Raw genomic sequence first — 25,628 nt, forward strand, 5'->3', positions numbered from 1 at the left:
CCCCTTCCCCTCCAACATTCTTTGGGAAACATGCCTTGCTAGGTTCTGGACTAGTTCACTCACATGTGTCACTAGGAAAATATTGAAGAGGCAGAGAAGCCTCATGGAAACAGTCTTATTAAGTGCCTCTGTGACAAAAATATCTTCAAAGGGGGTTCTATCAATTTTATTAAGCTACACTGCACACTTTTACATGACAAGCATATCAAGCGCAATCGCATTTGAATTAGCAATCAGGTTTTAATAGTATTTGACACTTCCCCACCTTGTACTGGCAGAAGCTGTCTCTCTGAGGAGAGACACTGGGAGAGGAAGTCAGCCTCCTGCTGAGAAGTGGGTGGCGTCCGAAAGTTCATTTGTGAATTTGTTAGCTGTTGCTCGGAACACATGTTCCCACAGTCAGAATGGGGTTTAGTTTCCTGTGCTAACACTCAAGGGCCAAGGGAGCCCCTTATATCAGTTAAGGGGTTTTAGTGTCAACTAATAGAAGCGAACTCTGGTTAATTTCAGCCAAATCACTGGAAGGATGCTGGAAGCTCTGAATGGTGGGAAAGCGGAGGGACTAGACTTTCCACGAGGAAGCCCCAGGAGGCCCACAGTAACGACCTCCTCGTCATGTCTGTCATCACCCTGCCTACCGAAAATCTGGTCCTTCCTGTGGTCCTCCCCCTCGGCAAATGGCTCCTCAGCCCATCAGGGTGGAACTGTCCTCGCCTCTCCCATTTTTCTCACGCTTCACATCCAGTTACCAAACCCTGGTTAGCTCTACCTTCTAAATAGGCATGGTATCTGATTACTTCCCGTTCACCCCATGGGTACAACCTTGATCCTAGGCACCATCATTTCTCGCCGGAAATACCGCCATCGCCTCCTTGCTGGCCCTCCCTGCCTTCCCCGCTCAGGCTACGCCATCCAGCAGCCAGAGGGATTAAGTTGAAGCGGTTTGCTCATGTTTCGGTGAGTGGCTTGATCCATTTGATCTGGGTCCTGGCTCTCCCCTTGCCTGCTCATCAATCGCATCTCCATTCCATTCTTCTGCTCCAGCCACGCTGACTTCCTCCTTCCTGTTTCTCAGATATAGTCAGCAGGCTCCTGCCTCAGGGCCTTGGCACTTGCTCTACCTTCTGCCAGGAACACTTTTGCCAGAGCTTCTCTGTTCAAACAGTTTCCTTAGTGAGGCCTTCTCTGATCACCCTCCAAAATAGAAGTCACCTTTTCCCCATCTCTCTCACAATCTATCCCCTTCAGTCTACTTTTTCTTCACAGCCTCATCACCACCTCATGTTATATAAGACAGGGATGTGTTTATAGTCCTAGGACATAAGCTACTTGGGGCTTCCCTGGCGGCTCAGATGGTATAGCGTCTGCCTGCAATGTGGGAGTCCCGGGTTTGATCCCTGGGTCAGGAAGATCCCCTGGAGAAGGAAATGGTAACGCACTCCAGTACTCTTGCCCGGAAAATTCCGTGGATGGAGTAGCCTGGTTGGCTACAGTCCATGGGGTCACAAAGAGTTGGACATGACTGAGTGACTTCACTTTTCACCAGCTATTTAGGATATAAACTACTTAAATTTGTCTCATTTTTTCAATTCCATGTCCTCACACTGGCACCTATTAAATTGCGTGTGTGTGTACTCTGTCGTATCCAACTCTTTGAGACCCCAGGGACTGCAGAGTGCCAGGCTTCTCTGTCCATGGGATTTTCCAGGCAAGAATACTGGAGTGGGTTGCCATTTCCTCCTTCAGGAGATCCTTCTGACCCAGGGATCGAACCCATGTCTCTTGCGTCTCTTGCATTGGCAGATAGGTTCTTTACCAGCTGAGCCACCGGAGAAGCCACATATTAGGCGCTCAATAAATACATTTTTAGAAGGAATGGATGGAGGCATGCATGGATAAATACAGGATCAGCCCTGTGCTGGGAACAGACTCATTAGTCGCTGAGCTTCCACTGGGAAGAACGGATTCTGATAACTTTCCATCTCAGAAACCAAATTTCAGGGAGGGGTTTCTGATGAGTGTAGGTTGACTAACAGGCTCATATCTTAGCAAAAGGAGAACAAGATGCAAATCCCATGAGCTTCCCTGAAGAAGACACACTCCCAAAAAGAAACCAATTTTCAACAAATGGTAGCGGGTTCTTGAGATAAAGGCGAGGGAGCTCTGCCCCAATGTGTGAACTTGTGCACAGAAGTGAAGTAACTTCCTGTTGCAGTAATTTGATGCTTCCAGTAACCAAAACCCAAGTAACAGTAGCTTTGACATACAAAGGCTTATTTTCCAGGCATAACTAATCACTGAGAAGACAGTTGCTGCTACCGGATCTGTAGCAACAGAATCAGAATCTAGGCTGGCATTTCTGGATCTTCTCAGCCTTTCCCTCATGGACACAGCATGGCAGCCGTGTGTCCGAGCTTCCTGCCTTCACACATCCTTTGAAGGAAGGAAGGAAGGAGAGGACAAATGACACGATGTTTTCCTCCAGTACGTCTCTAACCGTGGAAGGAAATATCCTTCCTAGGAGCTATCTGAGACTTTCCATTGGCAAAACTGTGGAGGACCTGGGACAATGCTACTTAGACTTTCCAGTCTCTATGGTGAGAGTTGGACATTGAGAAGGGTGTTGGGGGGTCGACCAATGGTGTCTGCTTGAGATCAAACAGCTAGAGGGTTAGGACTTGATTTAATTTGAAATTTTGTCCGGTGCCAAAGCCTACCTTTTGGGCTCTAGGCTAAACTGCCTCTTGGGAGGGAGATTTTGTTTTCCCTTTCATTTTGCTTTGCTTTCAGATGCTGTCTAGGTAGCTGGACACAAATGGCCATATATTACAGGAATCTGTTGATGCAGAATGTCCAGAATTGGCAAATCTACGACGGAAAGCAGATTACTGGTTGCCAGGGGCTGGGGTGGTTGCAGTAAATGGAGGGTGACTACTAATGAGTATGGGGTTTGTTTTTAAGGTGATGAAGATATTTTGAAATTTGATAGTGGTGTCGATTGCATAATTCTGTGTATATACTAAAAATCACTGGATTGTACACTTTGAAATGGTGAATTTTATGGTGTGTGTGTTATAATAAAGCTGGTATTTAAAAAAGATCAGTGCTGAACATATACTGTAGCATTCATAATCCTCTTCATTAAAAAATATACTGGGCTCTTCAAAAAATCACAATGCCCTACCCCTCTCCTGTCCTCTCAAAGGTCGTGTGGCTCTTCACCCCTGATGAGCTCCCCAGGTCCCACCTGTCTATTAACTCCCCTGCCCTCCTTCCACAGATCAGCACTCATTTCTCATTTCTTTTAGGTCTTTTTTCTAGGTATTTTTCCATACGTACTCACACATGAAAAACAATTTATTTCCCTCGCACTCTCATGACCTCATTAAATTGCAAATTCCATGAGATGGTACTTGACATTATAGCTAATATTGTTTCTGCGTAGTAGCTGCTCATGTGTTGCTAAGTGGAGGGCCCGGTTATAAAAATATCTGAGAAGGACTTTAAGAAGCTCTATAGCAATATTAGACCAGTTGCTTTAGGATGGAAATTCTCAACCTGGGCTATGGTTTAAAACCCCTGGGTAGCTTTTCCAATGCTGGCACCTGGGGTCCGTGCCCAAAGATTCTGATTCCATTGGGATGGCATCAAGGGTAATTCTAATATTCAGCAAGGATTAGAACAGTGGTTTTCAACTGACAGTGATTTTGCCCCTGCCCAGGGCACATTTGGCAGTGCTTAGAGCTGTTCTGGTCTTGACAGCTCAGGGAGAGACGTGTGCTATCTCACTGTGTGGACCGGGAGAGAGCAGGAATGCAGCTGAAGGTCCTTCAATGCCCATGGCGCCTGCCATGATGAATATTCATCTGCTCAAAACATCAGGAATTCTGAGGGGGAGAAATTCTGGGCTAGAGGAATCTCCGAGGACTGGCCAGTTGCATCATCCGAGTTTAACTCTGGGGCAGGTGGTGGCAAGCAGAAACGCATGAACACTGTACCCAGAGAGCCAAGTGGGTAACCACGGAGAGTCACAGCTGCAGTTCACCACGGCTTTGAGTTTGATCTCTTCAGGTGTTCCATGGATCCACACCTGCTTTGTTGATAAGCTCATCTGAAAGCAAGATAGAAGTTAGGTTGTTAAAATTCTTGTTATTTTTACAGGCATTCTACAGCTAAAAGCCATCAACTGTCAACCACGATGAGCAATTCCCGTTCAAAATGAAGAACTTCTGACAATTACCAGGCATCTTTATTCCTTCGGCATCTTTTCAGAATTATTGCTTTCATTATGGAGCAAAACTTGGGCCACAGAAACAAGCTGTGGAAAAACAGCACACCAGTCTTTGTGATAAGAGGGGAGCAGTAGATAAGAACCACCAACGTGAGGCTCAGGGGAGTCTTTGTGGGCCAGAGTGAACGCCTGAATCAGATGCAGAGCACGCCAAAGCCACCGAAGCAACACGCATCCTATACACCTTGGGATAAATGTTGACTCTGTGGATTTCTGTTTGTTTGTTTAAAACCAATCACTTGATATGTTCTCATCAGCTATGCGAGAGATTGCTATCATGGATAATGAAAACAAAATGACAGGCAGATAAATTTAGTTACTGTTTAAGAAATCTTGTAAGGTATTCTCAATAGTATAAAGATAAGGAAATCGCATAATTGAAAGAGCTGAAAACAGCAATAGCACGAGAGCATATAAGGAGAGCAAGGAAATCAATTGCAGAATGTAGGCAAAAGGCTCAGATAAGGCCGATTCTCCTTTCAGTGAAGAAAATTGCCCACTATGAAAGTCAGGTGGCCTAGCCTAGTGTTTTTCAACCTAGACTGCACAATCGAACCTCTTGCTGCTGCTGCTGCTAAGTCGCTTCAGTCGTGTCCGACTCTGTGCGACCCCATAGACGGCAGCCCACCAGGCTCCCCCATCTTTGGGATTCTCCAGGCAAGAACACTGGAGTGGGTTGCCATTTCCTTCTCCAGTGCATGAAAGTGAAAAGTGAAAGTGAAGTCGCTCAGTTTTGTCCTACTCTTAGCCAGCTTTAAAAGCTCGAATGTTCATGGCATACTCCAGACCAATGCAGTCTGAACCTTTGGGGTGGGATCAGGCAGCAGCATATTGTAAAGCTCCTTGGATGGCTCCAAGGAGCAGCCACATTTGAGACCCCCTATAGGAGAAGGCAATGGCACCCCACTCCAGTACTTTGCCTGGAAAATCCCATGGATGGAGGAGCCTGGTAGGCTGCCGTCTATGGGGTCGCACAGAGTCGGACACGACTGAAGCAACTTAGCAGCAGCAGAAAGTACTCCTTCCCTCTCCCCGCTAATGTGGGGATGCCTGTTGTTCAGGGTGGCTTGGCTTGGCTCATACCTTTTTGCACTTAAACCTTGGGGCTCTAGAAGCAGTTCCCTTAGTGAGGACTGGTGGCAAAGGTCTTGGGACAGTGTTGTGAGCCCAATGGCAGAAATGTCCAGCAGCAGCAGTGGCCGTGGCACTTGGAGAATAGTGTCTTAACAAGAGGTAGAATTCCTCTACAGTGACCTTGAAGTGGTTCCTCTGACATAACTTGGTTCCTGCTCATTTTTCCAGTCTTTCTTGTTTTTGGGGGGACTTCCTGATTTCCTGCCAGCAAATAAAACTTCCGCTAAGATAACCAAACTCAGTTTCTGTTGCTTGGAGTCAAGAATGCTGATGGGTATATTTACTGAATGTTTTCGTTGAAGTGGACAAATTTGAAAAAAAAAAACCAAACAAACAAACCTGTTTTAGCTTCATCCTAAGATAATGGACTTCCCTGGTGTCCCCCAGCTGGTAAAGAATCTGCCTGCAATGTGGGACACCTGGGTTTGATACCTGGGTTGGGAAGATCCCCTGGAGGAGGGCATGGCAACCCACTCCAGTATTCTGGCCTGGAAAATTCCATGGACTGTATAGTCCATGGGGTTGCAAAGAGTCTGAGCAACTCACTTTAAGTAATGGTATCTATGGAATCCCTTTAGATGTGTTAGTTTTAATCTTTCTGAATATATTACACTTCTATGTGCAAACATTCCCACTGTGGCTGATTTCAAACTTACCTGCACAATCTCCAATAACTTCGCAGGTTGCTAACAATTTGACAGTCAGCTTTCATGAGCTGGGAAGACAAGGGAGAGGCGGCAGAGACCACGGGAGAGATAGTTTCCTGAAAAATTCATCATTCTAGCACCAGGATGATGAGGAGTAGATGTGGGACAGACGAAGCCAACAGATGCACCCTACTGAGAGTAAAGAAGCTTCAATTTATTTTGCTAAACACCTATTGAGATGTATTTCCACGAATGTGCTAGGGAGTAGGTTCTAGAAGAGAACTCACTGATCCGTCACCAAGTATTTATTATCCACCAAGGACAGAGCCTGTCTCGATCTGGGGGCACAGAAATGAACTCATCACCTAGCGTGGGAGGCTGCCATGTCACAAGAGATTGTAAAAGGTATGGTAAATGCTCTAATAGAGGACAGGTATTAGGGGAGGCAACCGGCTGTCCCTGTTTGGGGAGCGAAGGACTAGAGAAAGTTTCAGAGAGCAGGAATTATCTGTGCTGGTCCTAGAAGGATGCACGGGAACGTGACAGACCAAGCGGTGGGCACACCAGGCTAAGGGGTCGGGGTTTGCAGTCATAGGGTATGAAACAGCTCCAAGTGATTTCAGGTGGGGCACGGGGCCAGGTCTTGCATGATGTGTTGAGGACGCTGGGTTGTGCTCCACTACCACCGAGAGCAGTCAAAGTGTTTCAAACAGGAAGAAAGGTCATGGTCCAACTGCCCTTCTAGAATGGCCGAGCATCTGTGTGGAGGACTGATCCGAGAGGAGTGAATCTGAAAGCAAGATCAGCAGGGATTTCAGTGAGAGAAGGTGGGAGGAGCAAGCTGGGGAAACGAGAGTCAACTTGGTGGCCGACTGGCTGTGAGGGGGAGGTGGATCCAGGAACTCACCCTTTCTGTCCAAGAGGAGCTTTAACTAACCCTTTGGGAAGGACAGGATTGTATGCAGGAGAGAAACATAAAACCTACAGGCAAAGGAAGCAAGACCTTAGAAATAAAGTGCCTCACTGGTTTAATATTATAAACAAAGATGACTCATGATCAGGAAGAAGAGAGATCCACATTGCTTGGCACAATTTGGAAAAACTTATGAATGAGGCAGAGAGACAAGGGCTCCGTCAATAACTGGGGTTGCACTGGTCAGAGTGAACCAAACGCTGCAGTCAGGCCCCGTGCCCACACTCTCCTCACTTCCAGGTCCAGGGCTCACAGGATGACAGCAAGGTTCCATCTCCCCTCCCAATGCCCTCTCTTTTTCCCTCTGGTTGGTCTCACTCTTAGACAGATATACCCCCTGTATCTGGAGAAAAAGAAAAAAGTCTCCCTTTTTCTGGAGAAAGGGGGTCTGATATTTCAGTTTTTGAGAGACTACAAGTTTCAAAATATTTTTATTCCTGAGTAATAATTTGGCTAGTTATGAAATTACCAGAAAGAAATACTTTTGCATTAGCATTTTGAAGACATGTATTTTCTTCCAGGTTTCATCATGGCTACTGTGATGTGTGATGATACTTTTAAAATCTCTCTCTGCAAAATTTTTAGGATTTGAAATTTTATGATGATGTAACTTGGTTTGTCTCACTTTTGGAGCTGGTAACTAATGGGTTCCTGAAGCTGGTCTTCTTCAGCTTTAGAATTTTTCCTGGACAATTTTTAAATATCATTTCCCCTTTTTTCACTCCTAATTTTTATTGCTGTTGTTTTTAAAAAACACCTATTGTTTGGATATTGTATCTTTAATTTTCTTAATATTTTCTCTTCATCATCTATCTCTTTTTTTCCCCTTTGTTCTACTTTCTGGGAGAATTTTCACTATCGTCTTCTAAACCATCATTTGAATTTTTAATTATTGCACTCTATCCTTCAATTTCCAAAAGTTATTTATTGTTGTATGCATTTTATTCATGAAAGCTACAATCCGCTGAAGGTATTTCAGAACATTTGATAATTTTTTCTTGCATGCCACATAGTCTATTTCCTTAGAGCTCCTCCTTTCTCCCGTTTGTTTACATGCCTGAATTTTATTTTAGAGGCTTTGCTCAAATACATGGTGATGCTCGAATGTTGATTTGTATTTTGAAGTAGGACTACCTGATGGCTCAGCAGCTGTGATGCAGGGGACACAGGAGACGCGGATTCGATCCTTGGGTTGGGACGATCCCCTGGAGAAGGAAATGGCAACCCACTGCAGTATTCTTACCTGGGAAATCCTATGGACAGAGGAGCCTCGCAGGCTATAGTCCATGGGGTTGCAGAGTCCTAGGTTAATGGGAAGGTTCTGGAACCCAGTCAATTATCACTTGGTTCATTCACTTTCCGTCTTTCAAAAGCTGGCTGACCTCTCTCTCCTGTCGTCTGCGCGTCCACTCTCTTCCTTTGTCCTTGCGGAGTTTATAACTCGAGTCCCTTTACTGTCATGGTAGCAAGGTTTTGAGGCGGCGAGAAGATGAACGGGTGACTTCAACCCGCCATTTTAAACCGGAAGTCCTTTAATATACTTTCTATTAATGTTTAACATGTCCATCCATTCCCCCGCTCTCTCGACTGCTGCTGCAGACAGTCAGACACCTTGATTGAGCTGTCCCTGATGGCTTAGTTCAGGTCTTTTCCTGTTGAGTATTTCACAAGGTCAGAATCCACAGCGCGGAGGTCAGCTCCCCAAGAGCACAGCCACAGGAGCTTTAGGGGAGCAACTTATTCCTTCTACCTCCTGCCCGTCACATCCTCACCCACTCTTTTCTAACGGGAACTCGGGAAAGGGGAAAATGGGGCACGACGGAAGAGACCCTACAGAGTTTTGTGACAGACCCTATACTCACACACAAATGGCAAATGGGAGCCACAACATGCCTTCCCATTTTGCAGTTTTACTACACCTTGAAATCCTTTTGATTTTCTGATAAATCCTTTTGAAAGATACTCATTCAAAAAATACTCCAACAGTGTAGAGGATCAACATACACGTCCCTCTCCTCTAACCCTTTATGCACTTGGTTTGTATCCTTCCCTTCGTATCCCTTAATGCACACCTTTTAGCTTGCACTAGCGCATGCGCACTCATTTATTCATGTAACAAGTAATTTTTTAAGTCTCTATTTTGTACCAGGCATGGATCTGGAGATGTAGGCACTATGTTGGTGAATGAGACAGGCCAAAGCCCTTCCCTTGTGGGAATCCACGCATTGTAGTGGATGTGCAAATCTTTAACCAGCCAATACACCTCATATCCACAAATGCACAAACACTTGCTGGCTATATCACATATGGTGTTCTGTAAGCTCCTTTTTTTTTTTCTTTCCACTTATCATCCAGTATGTCTTTCCATATCAGTACCATAGATCTTTATTATTTGTAATGTGTGGTATCTCATACAAATTGATTATTTAATAATAATCATTTCATTTTCTTCCAATATTCTGCTGTTACAAACAATGGATCAAGCATAAATTTTTGCAAATATTCCTCTATTGGTCAACCTTGACGCATTTCTAGTTTTCTCTTTAAAAATCTTTAGTCTTACAAACAACTTTCAAGATTGCCTTTGTACATTTAACTTTGCACCCCTGTGCAAGAATGTTGACAGTGTACGTTTCTATAAAGAGAACACTGGGGTCAGCTGGAACAGTGTCACACATTTTGAAAGCTATTGCCAAGCTGCCCTAAAAAAAGGGTGAATTTATTAAAACTTCCATTAGTGTGAAGGAGTGTGTCTGGTTCTGAAAAAGGTGTTTTTGATGCATATAGTGAGTTTTTGCATTTCCTTAGTTATTTTAAATTTGAATGAGGGAGGACAGGGTGCTTCCAGAAACTGCCTGATTTATACCACATGGGATTTCTTATCAGACTCCGCGGCACTTACTCCTCTCTCAAAGCAATGTGGACATTGAACTCTTATCATTTTCCTTCCACTAGATCTTGAACAAACAAGCTAAAGAGATTTGGTCTCAGAACCTATCTCTGAAGAAGTCATTTAATGAAAAAAAAAAAAAAAAAAACAAACTAAGAAAATCCCCCAACTATACATCTATGTATCATCTTCGATCACTTTTAATCCATAACAAAATGTTATCCTTCAGTTCTTGTTTAGAAAAGCAGAGCAAACTTTATGTGTAAGGTCATCTCTAACTACTCTCCCAGTGAGACTTCTCAAAGATCTCTGTGCAGGCTGTGGCGTGATTTGGTTATAAATGAATGTGCATTACTAGACATGAAAACCAAAACATCCAAATGTGGTGATTAGAACAGGCAATGTTAGACGTCACAATATGAACAATGGTCACTCACAGCAGCTTCCAGAAGTTATCTCCAATCATCTACCTTCCTTTAGCTTAAGAGATTTTCTGTAGGGTTCACTCAAATCAGATCCTTGCTCTTTTAATATATTTCTAAGTGCATGCAAATTGTGCTTGACTTAACCAAGCAACTCTCCTTTAATTTGTTGGCACGATGTGATGCGTAACCAAAATGGATTTTTAGGCTCATCAAATGTCTATGCTATATGGTTCAAAAGCAGAGTGACCTTTACAACTTGCATTGTGCACTGCAAATCTAAAACCAGAGTCCAAGACTGGAAATTCTCACACGATTTTCCTTTCATTAGAGGAGAAAACAGAATTCAGCCGGACACATGCACTCAAATTAGATTCTTAAATAAACAGCCAAGATCTTAATAATTCATGCAAAGACGCAGGGGGAAAATGAGGAAAAGAATTGAGCAATGGCAGGCAAATACCCTGTCGTTTTGTACTGCCTCCAACTACATCAGTACTGTATATCTCTGATATACAGGTTTATTAATGAAACAAAAAGGCATCTACCATGGATAAATAATACATCATATGGAATTCACACATTCCGTGTATAATAGAGATCAGTGACACCTATCAGTTCATTTTAAATCAGGTCATGCGCACTTCACTCAGTCTACGTTTGTCAGTCTCGGCTTTCTGCTTAATAGATGTTGTGGTTTGCCCTGCTTTACAGAAAAGAAACACTGTAGAGAGGAACCAGGTGAGATACAAAGGTAATTACAAAAAACCGGCAAGGCTCGCTCCTCCTCCATAAAGGCAGCCTAAACAGTGATCTATCTGTACGCTGATCATCACTAACGTGGGCTCAGCTTAGTGATTTACTGAAAGAATTCAGCAGCCCCAGTAAGAAATGAGGACATTTTGCAAACTTTTTTTTTTCTTTTCAATTCTACAAACCCATTAGGATATTTATGACTGTGGATGAAGAAGAATTAGCATCATTAACATGAAGAGGTTGTCAGGGGGGTTACAGGAAGCCAGGGGTCACGGGATGGGGGGCAGGAAAGAAAGGCGTAATCCCAACTAAGACAGTAGATTGAATACAGGTTTCTAAAAAAACAGAAAACAATTAGTGGTATAACATAAATAGACATCATTAGCTGTAGTAATGTCTATGGCAAATAAATAACAGTTGAAAACAATAAAATTCCTGGTAATGTACTGTGTTGTAATATTGATGACAACATGTGGGAAGCCTCTGACAGCTGTTAAACAGATGTGGCAATTAGCAAACCTTATGGTCATGCCGGTAAGATTATTATGCAACACATTCTCCAGCAAAATTAGATGGCTTCTTTCTTTGTGTGGCTTTATCCACGTGGAGAGTGAGCTAGTCTAATGTTCCATTTAAGCAAAGTCGTTAGCTGATATCGCCTCAGCCACATACATATGCGAGTGTGTGTGTGCATACATATACATATATATTTTTTGATGTCTTCTGAAAGATTTAGAGAAATTCAGAATTTAAACAAGAACAATATCAATTCAGCTGTGTAGCAGATACTTCAATTATAATCGCTAATGGACAAATTGAGAGATAAAAAGACTTTTCTATCATGTTGAAATTCAATGAACAGTTTTCAATTAGGCTTAGGATATAAAAGGAAAAAAGAAAGCGACTTTTCCTTGATGTTTAACATTGCCGAGAAAGATGAGAGGAACTCTGCTTTTTCATTATACTGAAGAGATGCATATAATGCCGCATATTTAAATTATAAATCAGGTCGCTATCTGCCAACTGAAAGCAATATCAATTAGAACTTAGGTGGATTAAGCTTTAAAATGCCTTATATTTAATGACAAAAGTATGACTGTTAATCTCCACAGCCATCAAAGGGATAATTTAAGGCAGCAAGAAATCAGAGAATGATGTCACAAAAATAGGCCCTTGCAGCTTTTTGGATAGTATTATCGTAATTAATGTACTTCGAATGACTTTTCTGTGGGTTATGGGCTTTCACAAAAGCATTTATTGCGGGCATAAAATATAAAACTCTAAAGAGTGGGTTTGACTAAGGTTGACTGGAGGGTCCTTACCCTTTCTGCTCAGTAATTCCTGTAAAATAATAGTTTCATTTACAGGCGCAATTTATAATGTTGAATTTATGCCAGTTCATCTGATATAAATCATGGTAATAGCATGATCTATTGTATGTCACTTGAGCGAATGCAAATTAAATATCGTTAAATTAAAGAAAAACTGTTAAAATAACATTAGGTTGTAACTAGAGCTGCTGGAATAAAGGAAATGTGGGGTTAAGGATGAAATTTCACTACTTAGGCCTCAATCTAATACTGGAATGTGTTGCCCAAAGCAAGTATACATACACAAATAAATAAATTTAAAAAAAAAGGGAATGTGGAATTAAGGACAAAGTAATAAATCCACTCCAGAGTATTCTTTCATTTTAATTTCTAACCATGACTCAAAAATTAAATAGCTGTTTTTCTACTGGGTTTTATTCCTGCAATTCTTTAATGTCTTATTCAGCAACTGGAAATGAAGTTTCTTTTTTAATTACTTGTGTTTTTGTTTTTTCATTTTAGCCATAGACCTTTTCTTCCCCCCCAGGATCATTTTCAACAAAGCTATTGTGTATTTACTCCTCCAGACCCCAGCCTCTCTCTGTTAACGGGCCTGAGGAGCTCAGAGGGTTAGTTGGTTGGGCAGCTGCTGCTGATTCTTTTCATTGCTTTTACAGGAATACGCTGTGAGGCCAAATCAGCAGAGCCGAGTGCAACTTCAGTTCTTGAATGTGTTCTGGAAAGCTTGGGTCATTAATAAACAGAAATCATTAAAATACATCTATCAGACAAATCTATTTCTTCCCACAAATCAGAATTCTCCTTATTCCATTTCAGAAGCTGATTACAACTCATGTTCAAAACAAACCAGAACCATTGTGCTAAGATAAATATGGGGTGGGGGGTGGGCGCCTGGAGGGAAAAGAGAGAGGAAGAGAGAGAGGAAGAGAGAGAGAAAGGCACAGAGGAGAGAGGCAGGCTGAGATGACACAGGAGAACAGGAAACATTATTTCCCTTTTACTTAAAAAATATACCTTGCAAACCACATTATCAATGGATCACACTTGGCAAGGAATAAGTTGGAATTTTGGTGTGTGTGTGTTCTGTTTCACGTGTAACCTAGCACACTGTCAGAACTCAATAAATGTTGATGGATGACAGGGTGACATACCCATTATAACATCAATTAATTTGCTGTCAAGAAAAAGTGGGTCCTTCAAATTATCCAGCGATAATTGCCTTGGCTTTGCTAACTTTCCCCCCTCCATAATGGGTTATGTGAGCAGTTATCAACACATATGCCTCAGAAATATTCAATAAAAGGCTGCCATTTTTGTTTCCACATGCCATGATAAAAAAAAAATACACACACACACACACACACACACACACACACACACACACACATAATGTGTTGTGGTGACTGGTTATCTGTTAAGATGTGAATATGTGGTTATTCCTGATAGACCAAGGAGGCAGTGGAGGGGTTGTGCAGCTGTGCTGGATGAACGGGGTTTGAGGATGAGCTATAACATTGATTAAGTACTTATATGCCAGTGTCTACTAACCAGGACCAGTTCTAGGGTGAGGAAAGTGAGACACTCACTGTGGGTATAAAATCTAGGGGAGAGGGCACATCAAAAAAACTCAGGTTATCAAGTTAACTCATATTTTACACATTATTTTTAAAAACAAAGTTAACATAAAATCCCCAATAAACAAAATATCAAAAATTTAAATAGTCATATTGAAACCTGAGGCAAATGTGCATTTCCCATATGCATGCTTGTATGTATCTTTTTGTTATTTTTTCCCCTCAGAATGTCAAAGTTGAAAAAAATACTGAAAAATTGACAAGCAGGTGTATTAAAATGCGTAACATTAAGTTTAAATATTTTATTTTTACCCCAAACAGAATTGATAATTTCACTTTTCTCTTTGAATAGGTACAAAACTATCATTTTCAAAATCTAATTCTGAAAAAAGTTAAACTTCTAAAAAGTATATAAAAGCACACCTGTGGGAATGCATTTGTTTGTTTTGACTCAGGATCTAGTGTAGATTCACACAGAGCTGTTAGTGATCCTACTTCTTTGCAAAATTTTGGTATTCCGTTCATCATGGATTTTTTTAACTTTGGTTTTCTTTTTTTAAACGTTGCACCGAAATATGATTGATGCTGATTACTGAGTTTTTTGGCGTCCCCTTAAATTCTATGCCTGAGGTAAGTGCCTCACCCACCTCTTTTAGTCTCAGACCTAAAGCACTTAACATTGTTATTCATTTAACCTTTCATATGCCCAAGAGGTAGGCCTTATTATCATCCTATTTGCAGGTGATGAAGCTGACTCATAGGGCACTTTTCACCCCCCTCCCCTATCTCCTGGGCGTCCTGGGAGTGTGCCCCAGGGCCCTCTCTTGTCCCCAGGGAATGGTCTGCCTACAGGGTGCAGGGGGCTGCCCTGTCATTATCCCTGGCAGCCCTCCACCACTGGGGCAGGGGTGGGCCTCCTCCACCTCCCCTTCCTTGCTAGACGGGATGGTACTGGCACTGAGGCTTACTTCCTGGAGGGCCTGGCAGGACTGGCCCAGCTGTCCCCAGGAGGGACCCGCTCCTTGACGGTTTCCATATTGGGCTCCCTCTCCTCCGTGTCTTTGCCTCCTACATCCCAACCAGTGCTTCTGGGATCACTTTCCAGAAAAGCTCTCAAAACCTGTCGCAGGGTCTGTTTTGGGGGAACCAACTGGAGATGCTGATGTACAGAGATGTTGGTTAATTCAATGAGTTTACATATTTAAGATGATGGCGGGAGGGGGGGGGAACCAGGAATTCACACCAATGGAGCTGGCCTCTAGAATTTGTCTTCTTACCCACACTCCACCAACAGTTTGGTGAACTCTGGCCTGGTGGGCCAAATTTGGCTTACTGCCTTTTTCTTGTCTGGCCATGAGCTATGATTTTTACCTTTTACAATAATTAAAAAATAATAATAAAAAGAAAAATTATATTTTTGACAAGGGAAAATAATATGAAATTGAAATGTCAGTCTATAAATAAAGTTTTATTGGCACACAGCCATGCCCATTCACTTACATATTGCCTGTGTATGTTTTCCAACTAGAAAGGCAGAGCTGAAGAGTTGTGACAGAGCCTGAATAGCTTGCAAAGCTAAAAATACTTAAAAGCCTTTACAGAACAAGTTTGCTGAGCCCTGCTCTACTGCCTTTCTATTCTAGCTTTGCAGCTTATCAGTTGGGTGGCCTTAGGTAAGTTCCTTTACTTTTCTGAGTCTCAGATTTTGTAAATATAAAATGAGATAAATAATTGCTCCCTTGCAGCACTTGTGAAGATTTAACATTTGAGGAAATATTTGCAAAGCTCCTAGCACACAGTTCACTTCATGCAAACATAATTTCCATTTCTACCAAAAAAAATTTTATGAAAATATTGTTATCTAAGTTGTCCTTTAGACTATGAAGGCCCTATTTGGTTAACCAGCAGATTTTTTCTGGTGGGTTGGTCTGGAATAGTGTTTACATTCTACAGTTAATGGTGGGCCTAATTGCCTGTTAGCTGCAGAGTCCTTTAAAGTTGGGCAAGACACAGGAAAGCAGAGAAAACAAATGCGTAAAAGCAAAGCAGCATGGAAAATGTCAGAGGTAGTATGTGAGAAAGTGGAGTCAATATTCAAAATGCACGCATGCCTCAATTTTTCTTTGTTATTGTGTCACTGTTTTGAAAAGTCTGAATTATGCTTGCAAAAACTTAACGTATGCATACATATGTATGAAAGTATACAACTTAGCAAGGATGAGACAGGCACACACAAGAGTAGGTTTTTCTTAGAATCAGAAGCAAGTAGTAAAATTCACTTCCTCATACAAGTGGAGCAGTAGGTCACTGCAGCAGACCCTTCTCAGGGACATATAAACAGATGGCTGGGAAACTTAAAGGACGTTCTGCTTTTCTCTTACATCCATCTCCCTTCCACATCCCTACAGTCCAGGCTGCCCGCATCTCTTTCCTGGCTTATGGCTTCCCAATCTGGCCTCCCTCCTCTCCAGTGGTTTTCAAATGGCTGATTTTGCTTCCCAGGGTTTTTTTTTTTTTTTTTTAATGATCAAGAGGATGCTACTGATATCCAGTGGACACAGGTCAGGGATGGCGATAAAATCTTACAATGCAGAGCACAGCCCCTCACCCCCAACAAAGAATTCTCTAGACCAAAACGTCAGTAGTGCCCAGGTCCCTCTTCTAGTCATTCCCCCACAATGGGTTTTCAATTCAGCAGCCAGAGTGATTTCTACTTTCTAAAATGTAAATCTGGGGAGTGCCCTGGTGGTCTAGTGGTTAGGACTCAGTGCTTTCACTGCTGTGGCCTGGGTTCAGTCCCTGGTTGAGGAACTAAGATCCCAGAAGCTACTCAGCTTGGCCCAAGAAAAGTACATGTGATCATGTCACTTCCTTCCTTAAGAGCCTTTATTGTATTCTCACTGCTTGCAGGGTAAGACCTGAATACTTATTCATGATTACAAACCTCCCTCGCCTGTTTTTGCCCCTCATCTGTTTTCCCGTCCCACTTTTATTTTGTATATGCACCTTGTCCTTGCTCCCTTACAGACGTTTCATAAGCTGTTTCCAAAAGCTGAGTCAGTTCTCCACAACCCTCTTCACCTTTTCCTGGCTGATTTCTATGCATTTGAGTGGTGTCAAATATCAACTTACAGGTTAGCTACCCTGGATGGCAGCTACCATCTCTCCAACATGATCCTTACTCCCTTTCATTGTAACTGCCTGATCAATTATCTGCATTTCTATTTAGACTCACTGCTCTCCCAGGGCGGGGACTGTGTCTGTGTGTCTCACTATTACACGTGCCACGTCTGGCACACAGCAGACTCTCAGTAAATACTGACTGATGGACGGAGTGCTTGTGCCAGTTTGTTTATATGAAACAGTCTATTTAGAATGTTGTTGAGATATTTCCAAGTGTAGTTCTGATAATTTATATTTTGGGATTGTGATAATACTGATGTGCCATGTGATTATACCAACTGAAAAATAAGAAAAGGAAGTAGAAATCCAAAAGGGTGGAATTTGAGCAATGTAAATTGATAGGCTATTCTAGGTACTTTGGAGAGGAGGGAGGAATATTGGTTAATTTAATAAGTTTCAAAAATAAATTCATTTTAAAAATCACTAAATAATGGCTCAAGTTGTTGTCAAGATCTATGGAGGGTCTACGATTTTACTTTGCTTGCGGGCTGATAAGTTAGCCTGCCACAGTTTCATGGATGCTGGCAGAAGCCATAGGACTCGGGTCAGATACAAAAGATTTTGTTACTTACAGCACAGCTGGAGGCATGAGCTTCCTCGTGTCTGTCCCCCTTGCTTGCGAGCCCCATGTAGGTATTGTGGAGTGGCCTCAGTAGAATTAGCACATACTGCAGGTTTATGCTGCAGCTGAGGATCCCCATGTTTAAGAAACTTCCAATATTATACAGGGCCCATTGGCATATCTTCCCAAACTTTGCCTTAAAGTGAGGGCATTACCTTTTTATTCCCCAGATAAGGAACAAATCCGTTTTCTGCCCTGGAGGAAGACACTACTTCTATTTTTCAAGGCTATATGCTACACAAACTTCCTTGAGCAGACAGTCAGGGACAAAACCTGTCACAAGACGCTGAAACACCATGGAGATTCACCACCTCCACCTGAGAGTCACCATGCTGCACTGATCTGTTGATGCTTTTAGAATAAGCTTCGGAGTCAACTTTTTTTTTTACCCTTTGAAATTTGAGGTAACATTTCCTTGTATATTCATTTACATGCAAGATAGATGGGGTGAGAGAAAATGTAGAAACATGCCTGGGTATTTTCTGTATTAAATTATTCTTGTACATGGATAGATAGAACTCCCTGGCAAACATTCACAGATGCATTTCTCTGGGAGTGGCACCAGCCACCAAACCATCATGCCTTGTTGATTCCATCTTCCAAAGCTCTCTTGAATTCACCCATTTCTCTTCACCTCCATTGCTGTCATCTGGTTTCAGGCTGCTGTTTTCTCTCTTGGGGTTATAGCAATGGCTTCCTAAGTGGTTCTTTCCGTCTGCTCCAGCCACTGCTTAGCTAGTCTCTCAAAGCCTAGTTTTCTGATCTCTAAAGTAGGAATAGCAACATTCCTACCCCACAGAATTTTTTGAGAATTACATGGAATAAGGCAAGTCAGCCTGACAAGTACTGAGGCTCAACTAATGTTAGCTCTCATGATTTACTACTTCTATATGCACAGGCCCTGAATTCATATTCTCTAACTTTGATTTCTTACAACCATCATGTACTCTGAGGCAAAAAATCTTCAAAGTGAAATCACTCCTTATGAATGGAATCAAGTAAGGCCAAAGCATTTCCGGCTGAGAGCTGCTATGCAAGGAGAAGGGGTTTGAAATTGGGAGAAAGGATAAAATAGATCAGTTGATGCTTGCCCTTTGAGGAAATACAATTTGAACTATGTTCCTGTTGTAAGGCAACTCCATCTAGCCATCTAGCTGGGAATGTACATTTGCTAAGCACATCAGAATTCTAAAAAAATGATTTGAAAGCTTTTCTCTGTCCTGTGATTAATTGAACATGTTTGGGCCAATACAGGAGGAATGAAATGACAACATCACTATATGCATGTGAGACAAAATATGCGATTAAAAATATTTATTATGCTGATGTGGAAAAGAATAATATGTTAAACAGATAAGCATGTAATAATGCATATTCTCCCCATAAAATTTAATTTATCCCTTGGGCTGGGCATAAACTTTCCTGTTGAACAACTTGCTTTCCAACTATAGATTGCTGAGCTAAACTGCTTAGTTTTACAGCAAATTGATCACTACTGTAATATTTCAGGAGCAAAATGATCCTTACCAGTCAGTTTGATTTCAAAGGCCAAAATTTATAGTTTTGTTCCTGATTTAGTGATAAGATTTTTTAACATATTGAGCATTTTATCACCCTCTATCAGGACACAGAGTTGAACTTACAAATGAAAAAAAAAAAAAGCTAACAAAAGAGGAACCATAAATAATATACTACAGAATGACAGAAGAGTTTAATATTCCCTTTGGACCAGTGGGAAATTACTCAGATTTCTGTCCTTGTAAACATATGTCCTGGTCTCTATGGAAGATGTGTTATACAATCTTTATGCTCCTGAAAAAGTAGTCATAGACAAAGCTGAAACTCCAAACCACAAGGACTTTGCTAAAGCATAAAGGAAAGTTTATTATGTGTATGCTCCCCCATGTCTCTGTTCAACTTTATTCAAGGCAGATAAAATGTAGTTATTGGACGCTTTGATATGTTGAAAATAGGTGCAGACATTTAATGATGGGAAAGTTCATGACTCAGTAAAGATTGCTCCCTAGCTGGTAGCTTAGGACAGAAAACTATAAAATCAAATTATGATAATCACTGGAGTCAGGAGAAAAAAGTAGGCCCACTGAGCTCTATTTACTGAATTTTTGACTTCATTATATCCCACCTATTTTTCAAGCACAAGGAACAGATTTTTGATAATCTCAGTAGATTTGCAAAGTAAACTATTTTGTGATTACTATGTGAATTTTTGGGGGAGACAAGTTTGTAAGGGAAGGGACTGGGGCTAAATGAAACATAAAATCATAAAGAATAAAAACAACCTGCTTGCACCACAATCTACTCACATGTATCTGGAATTTACCTTTTGAAGAGTTGGTTTGACATTAAAGCAGTGAAAAGAGATATGGTTGTCTTGGTTTTTACCACTAAAAATCATTTTTTCCCAAACAACATTTCCATCACATAGCAGTGTCTACCTGTCTTGACATAAGAGTTAAACCATTGATCTGAGGCTTAAATAGGATTTTGAGCTGCAATGGTCTATTTTATCACATGTTACTTATGTGTTGAGTCAGCAAGGCCAAATACACTTCTAGTAGACATCAAATCTGGACAGCTGGGGTCTGCAAGTTCTTTATTTTTTAGCCTTCACTCAGATCTGTGTTTCGGAGGGAAGGGTCAACATTTTCTACCTGTGACATTAAGAATATCTATGCCTTGGACAGTGCCCTTGACTGAAAAATCTTGTTGATGATTTTATACGGAATATCAGCCCTTGGTCTGTCAAATCACACAGCTGCTGGCACTAATAGGATGCCTTCCTTTTGGTATGCTTGTTAATATTTATAGAGTTCTTACTACGTGCTTCATTGCTTTTTGTTTGTTTGCTAAACATTATTTTTTTCTTTTAACCATTCTGTAGCAGTAAGGTATTGCTATACAAGTTCAGTGATATATACATAAGCATTTGTTATTCCTGCTTGAGGGTGACCAGTTAAGTGGCCTTTGTCTGGATTAGTCCCATATCTGGGTGTCAATTAGGGCCACGGGGTGACAGATGACGTGTCTCTGCTCCATGTCTTGCATCCTCTGGCAGGCAGGCAAGTCCTCATGATGGTGTCAGAAGGCCAACCAGGATACATAAGACTCTTGAAACCTAGACTCAAACTGCCATCATTTCCAACACATTCTATCAGACAAGGAAGTCCAAGGTCAACCCAGATATAAAGGATTCTTCTTCTTTACTGAGAAACACTGTAAAGTGATCTGGCAAAGGGTGTACAGAGATGAAGAAGAACTGGGGCCTGTAACTGAGACTGTCTTCAGTTCAGTCCCTCAGTCGTGTCTGACTCTTTGCGACCTCATGGACTGCAGCACGTCAGGCTTCCCTGTCCATCACCAACTCTCAGTGCTTGCTCAAACGCATGTCCATTGAGTTGGTGATGCCATCCAATCATCTCACCCTCTGGTGTCCCCTTCTCCTCCAGCCTTCAATCTTGCCCAGAATCAGGGTCTTTTCAAATGAGTCAATTCTTCACATCAGATGGTCAAAGTATTGAACCTTCAGCTTCAGCATCAGTCCTTCCAGTGAATATTCAGGACTGATTTCCTTTAGGATAGACTGGTTGGATTTTCTTGCAGTCCAAGGGACTCTCAAGAGTCTTCTCCAACACAGTTCAAAAGCATCAATTCTTTGATGCTTAGCTTTCTTTATGGTCCAACTCTCACATCCATATGTGACTACTGGAAAAACCATAGCTTTGACTAGATGGACCTTTGTTGGCAAAGTAACGTAGCTTTTTAATAAGCTGTCTAGGTTGGTCATAGCATTTCTTCCAAGGAGCAAGCGTCTTTTAATTTCATGGCTGCAGTCACCATCTGCAGTGAGTTTTGAGCCCAAGAAAACAAAGTCTGTCACTGTTTCCATTTTTTATTTTTTTATTTTAATTTTTTAAATTTTAAAATATTTAATTCTTACATGCTTTCCCAAACATGAACCCCCCTCCCACCTCCCCTCCCCATAACATCTCTCTGGGTCATCCCCATGCACCAGCCCCAAGCATGCTGTTTCCTGCGTCAGACACAGACTGGCGATTTGATTCTTACATGATAGTATACATGTTAGAATGCCATTCTCCCATTGTTTTCCTATCTATTTGCCATGAAGTGATGGGAACAGATGCCATGATCTTAGTTTTTTGAATGTTGAGTTTTAAGCCAGCTTTTTCATTCGCCTCTTTTACTTTCATCAAGAAGCACTTTAGTTCCTCTTCGGTTTCTGCCGTAAGGGTGGTGTTATCTGTGCATCTGAGGTTATTGATATTTCTCCTGGCAATCTTGATTCCAGCTTGTGCTTCACCGAGCCCGGAATTTTGCATGATGTACTCTACATATAAGGTAAATAAGCAGGGTGACAATATACAGCCCTGATATACTCCTTTCCCAATGTGGAACCAGTCTGTTGTTCCATGTCTGGTTCTGTTTCTTCTTGATCTGCATACAGATTTCTCAGGAGGCAGGAAAGGTGGTCTGGTGTTCCCATCTCTTGAAGAATTTTCCACAGTGTGTTGTGATCCACACAGTCAAAAGTTTTGGTGTAGTCAATAAAGTAGAAGATGTTTTTCTGGAACTCTCTTGCTTTTTCTATGATCCAACGGATGTTGGCAATTTGATCTCTGGTTCCTCTGCCTTTTCTAAATCCAGCTTGAACATCTGGAAGTTCTCAGTGCATGTACTGTTGAAGACTTGCTTGGAGAATTTTGAACATTAGGTTGCTAGTGTGTGTGAAGAATGTAATTGTGTGGTAGTTTGAACATTCTTTGGCATTTTTTTTCTTTGGGATTGGAATGAAAACTGACTTTTTCCAGTCCTCTGGCCACTCCTGAGTTTTCCCAATTTGCTGGCATATTGAGTGCAGCACTTTGAGACTATCATATAGCTCATTAATCCTGACCATCATGCTATGAGTTTAGGTACTGTTATTATTCCCATTTTGCAGCAGAGGAAATTAGTGCTTAGGATGTTTAATTAATGTTGTAAACAGAAAAAAATCTCCAGCTGGAAATTGAGAGAGAATCTGGGCGCTTGTTTCTGCACTAGGGAATTTGGTTGTAACAAACAGAAAACCTGTAGCTTGTCAATTTTAGTTTTTGAAAATCTCACATCACCATGGTAGAGTATCAATTTTAGTTTGCAAAGTGAAATGCACAATGGAACTGTATTCTCTGGATTTCGACCTAATTGTTAACTTGGAGCTCCTATTCTGCTGAATTGTTAAACCAAGTTCTTTTTGCAGATTACCTTCTGTCCTGGACATTTGTTATTGTTTCTGGCTGCTGAATGCCTGAGTTCTCTTCTCAAGTCTGAGGAACCCTCATGTTTACAAAGCTGAGCTTGCCTCCCACTTCTGATGAGGGAAAGCACTAGATAAGTGCTTCCCCAGCCTCCTTGCAGGTTCCAAATTTTGTTGAGAAGCTTGTGAAAGGAAAGACTGCACAGGATCCATTCTGACTGTAGTAAAAGCAGTGCTCATATCTAAGTAGAGGTAGAAGCTGTTCTGACATCAATGTCTGATGTCCAGCACGGCTTAAACTACAGTGTCTGTGCCCAGTGCTGGCCGTAGGAGGGGTCATCTTGGGACCAGCCTCACAGTTCAGTTTTAGGCTATTCTGACTGCAAATGTATGAGGTCAGTAGCTCAATCACGTCTGATTCTTTTCGACCCCATGGACTGTCGTCCATCAAGCTCCTCTATCCGTGGGATTTCCCTGGCAAGAATACTGTAATGGGTTGCCATTTCCTTTTCCAAGGGATCTTCCCAACCCAGGGATCGAAGCTGCATCTCCGGCGGCTCCTGCATTAACTGGCAGTTTTGTTTTTTTTTTTTTAACCACTAACCCACCTTGGAGGCCCTTCAGAACTTCTGAGAGATTCTGTGAGCTACAATGGTTGTGTTAGTTGTACAGTTGTGTCCGACTCTTTGCAACCCCATGTACTGTAGCCCACCAGGCTTCTTTGTCCATGGGATTTTCCCAAGAATCCTGGAGAGGGTTGCCATTTCCTCCTCCAGGGAATATTCCCAACCCAGGAATTGAACCTGCATCACCTGCCTAGCAGGTGGGTTCTTTACCACTGAGCCACCAGGGAAGCCCATTTTGTATTGGGGTATAGCCAATTAACAACACTGTAATAGTCTCAGGTGAACAGCTAAAGGATTCAGCCACACTTAAGCATGCATCTATTCTCCAAATTCCCCTCCCATCTAGGCTGCCACATAACACTGAGCAGAGTTCCCTGTGCTACATGTAGGCCCTTGCTGGTTATCGATTCTAAATACAGCAGTTTAAATGTCCATCCCACTTGCTGCCTCTCTAGTGGGCTATAGGAAGTGAGGTATAGGCCGCCCACCTCTGTGAGACCACACACCATCCTTCTCTCTTTTGCTTAAATTCATCTTCTCTAGCCTGGAAGGAGACTCCTCCTATTCTGGAGAAACGCCCTTTCCTACATATTTCAACCAATATATTAATACTTTCGGTCTGTTTTCTTCTTTTTTTTTTTTCTTTTAGTAGAAAAATTGGTTTGTTTTCAAACCTCCTCTCTATTTTAAAAGTCACATTTGTTAACTGCAGGATTTTGAGAAAAGGGAGCCTGAAAACCTCGAGGGCAATATGTGTTCTGTCCTGAGCTGTCGACTGCAGATCCGATGATCTGATTAAAAGTGAGGAAGCGAGCGAGGCAACGCAGGGAGAAAATTCTCCTTTTCCAGAGGGTGACATCTTACAGGGTGTATGTCGGGACCGCTGACAGAACTGGCCCACTATTTTGACCTCACGCCCTGACATTTATGCCTCCTCCTGTTCCACAGAACCTATGCTCCTGCTGAACCAAACTGTCACGGACAAAACCCATTCACAGTTCCCAGGAAATAAAAAAAGAATCCGGATCATAAAGTCTTACCTTTTTCGTCATCCCTTTGTGCTTCCTCTGGTGTCACTGGCTCACAGGCGGCTGCACGCAGAGGCCGTGAACCCGGCCACTGAGACCAGAGTTCCCGCCTCAAAATGGCGGCCCCGGCCCCTCAGCCTGGGGCCGTGCGCAGAGGCGCGGCGCTCGGTGCTCCACCCAAGATGGCGGCGGGCCTGGGCGCTGAGGCGCTGCGCCTGCGCCGTGAGCTGCACCCGTGAGCCGCGTAGCCAGCCCGCCAGAACTCCGCCTGCTCCCGCGCGCTGGCGAGACGTCATAGAGCAGCCCGGCCGCTGCCTCTCCTGCGGGAGGCCCACTGCCCGTCTCTATGGCGGGAACTCCAGCCCCTCCATGCCTTGATCAGACCACGAGGCTTTCCTCTGCATCTTGACTGAGCTTGTCTCCTTCCATCGTCCCGAGTGTCGCAGGGCAGGAGGACACTTGAGGTAGAACTGACTCCGGAGGGTCGTTAACAAAAGCAGATAACATGTCTCCAGTATCTCTGCTGCCATATTTCTCTGCACAGACAGTTGTTTTCTCTGTCTGATGTGCCTCTTGTTTACTGGTTCTTAGAGACAAAATCCTAACTGCCCTTAAGAAGAAAAGGAAGAATGTGTCTTGCAGTGGAGAGGTTGGCTCCCCACTTCCACGGCAGGGAGCACAGGTTCCATCCCTCGTGAGCGAGCTAAGATCCCACAAGCCAAAAAGAAAAAGAGATGGCGATGGTGCGGGAATACCTATCAGGAACTATGTAATGTTTTAGTGTCTTTGTGTGCTGATATATTGTAACGACTTATTTTGGAATTCACTTTGAAATATATAGAAGCATCAAATAGCTTTGTTGTGTAACTGGAACTGATA

At 42.4% G+C, this 25,628-nt stretch overlaps 1 long non-coding RNA gene across 1 annotated transcript; it reads right to left on the reverse strand.

Moving 5' to 3' along the window:
• Nucleotides 1–142: 142 nt before the first annotated feature.
• On the reverse strand, nucleotides 143–24,862 carry LOC105608648 (uncharacterized). Its single transcript, XR_001044798.5, has 3 exons — nucleotides 24,762–24,862; nucleotides 6,082–6,264; nucleotides 143–4,111 (listed from the first exon to the last, which is right to left on the reverse strand). It is a non-coding gene; the product is annotated as an uncharacterized LOC105608648 (long non-coding RNA).
• Nucleotides 24,863–25,628: the final 766 nt, after the last annotated feature.

Source organism: Ovis aries, chromosome 13, assembly GCF_016772045.2.
Source record: "Ovis aries strain OAR_USU_Benz2616 breed Rambouillet chromosome 13, ARS-UI_Ramb_v3.0, whole genome shotgun sequence".
NCBI lineage: Eukaryota > Metazoa > Chordata > Mammalia > Artiodactyla > Bovidae > Ovis > Ovis aries.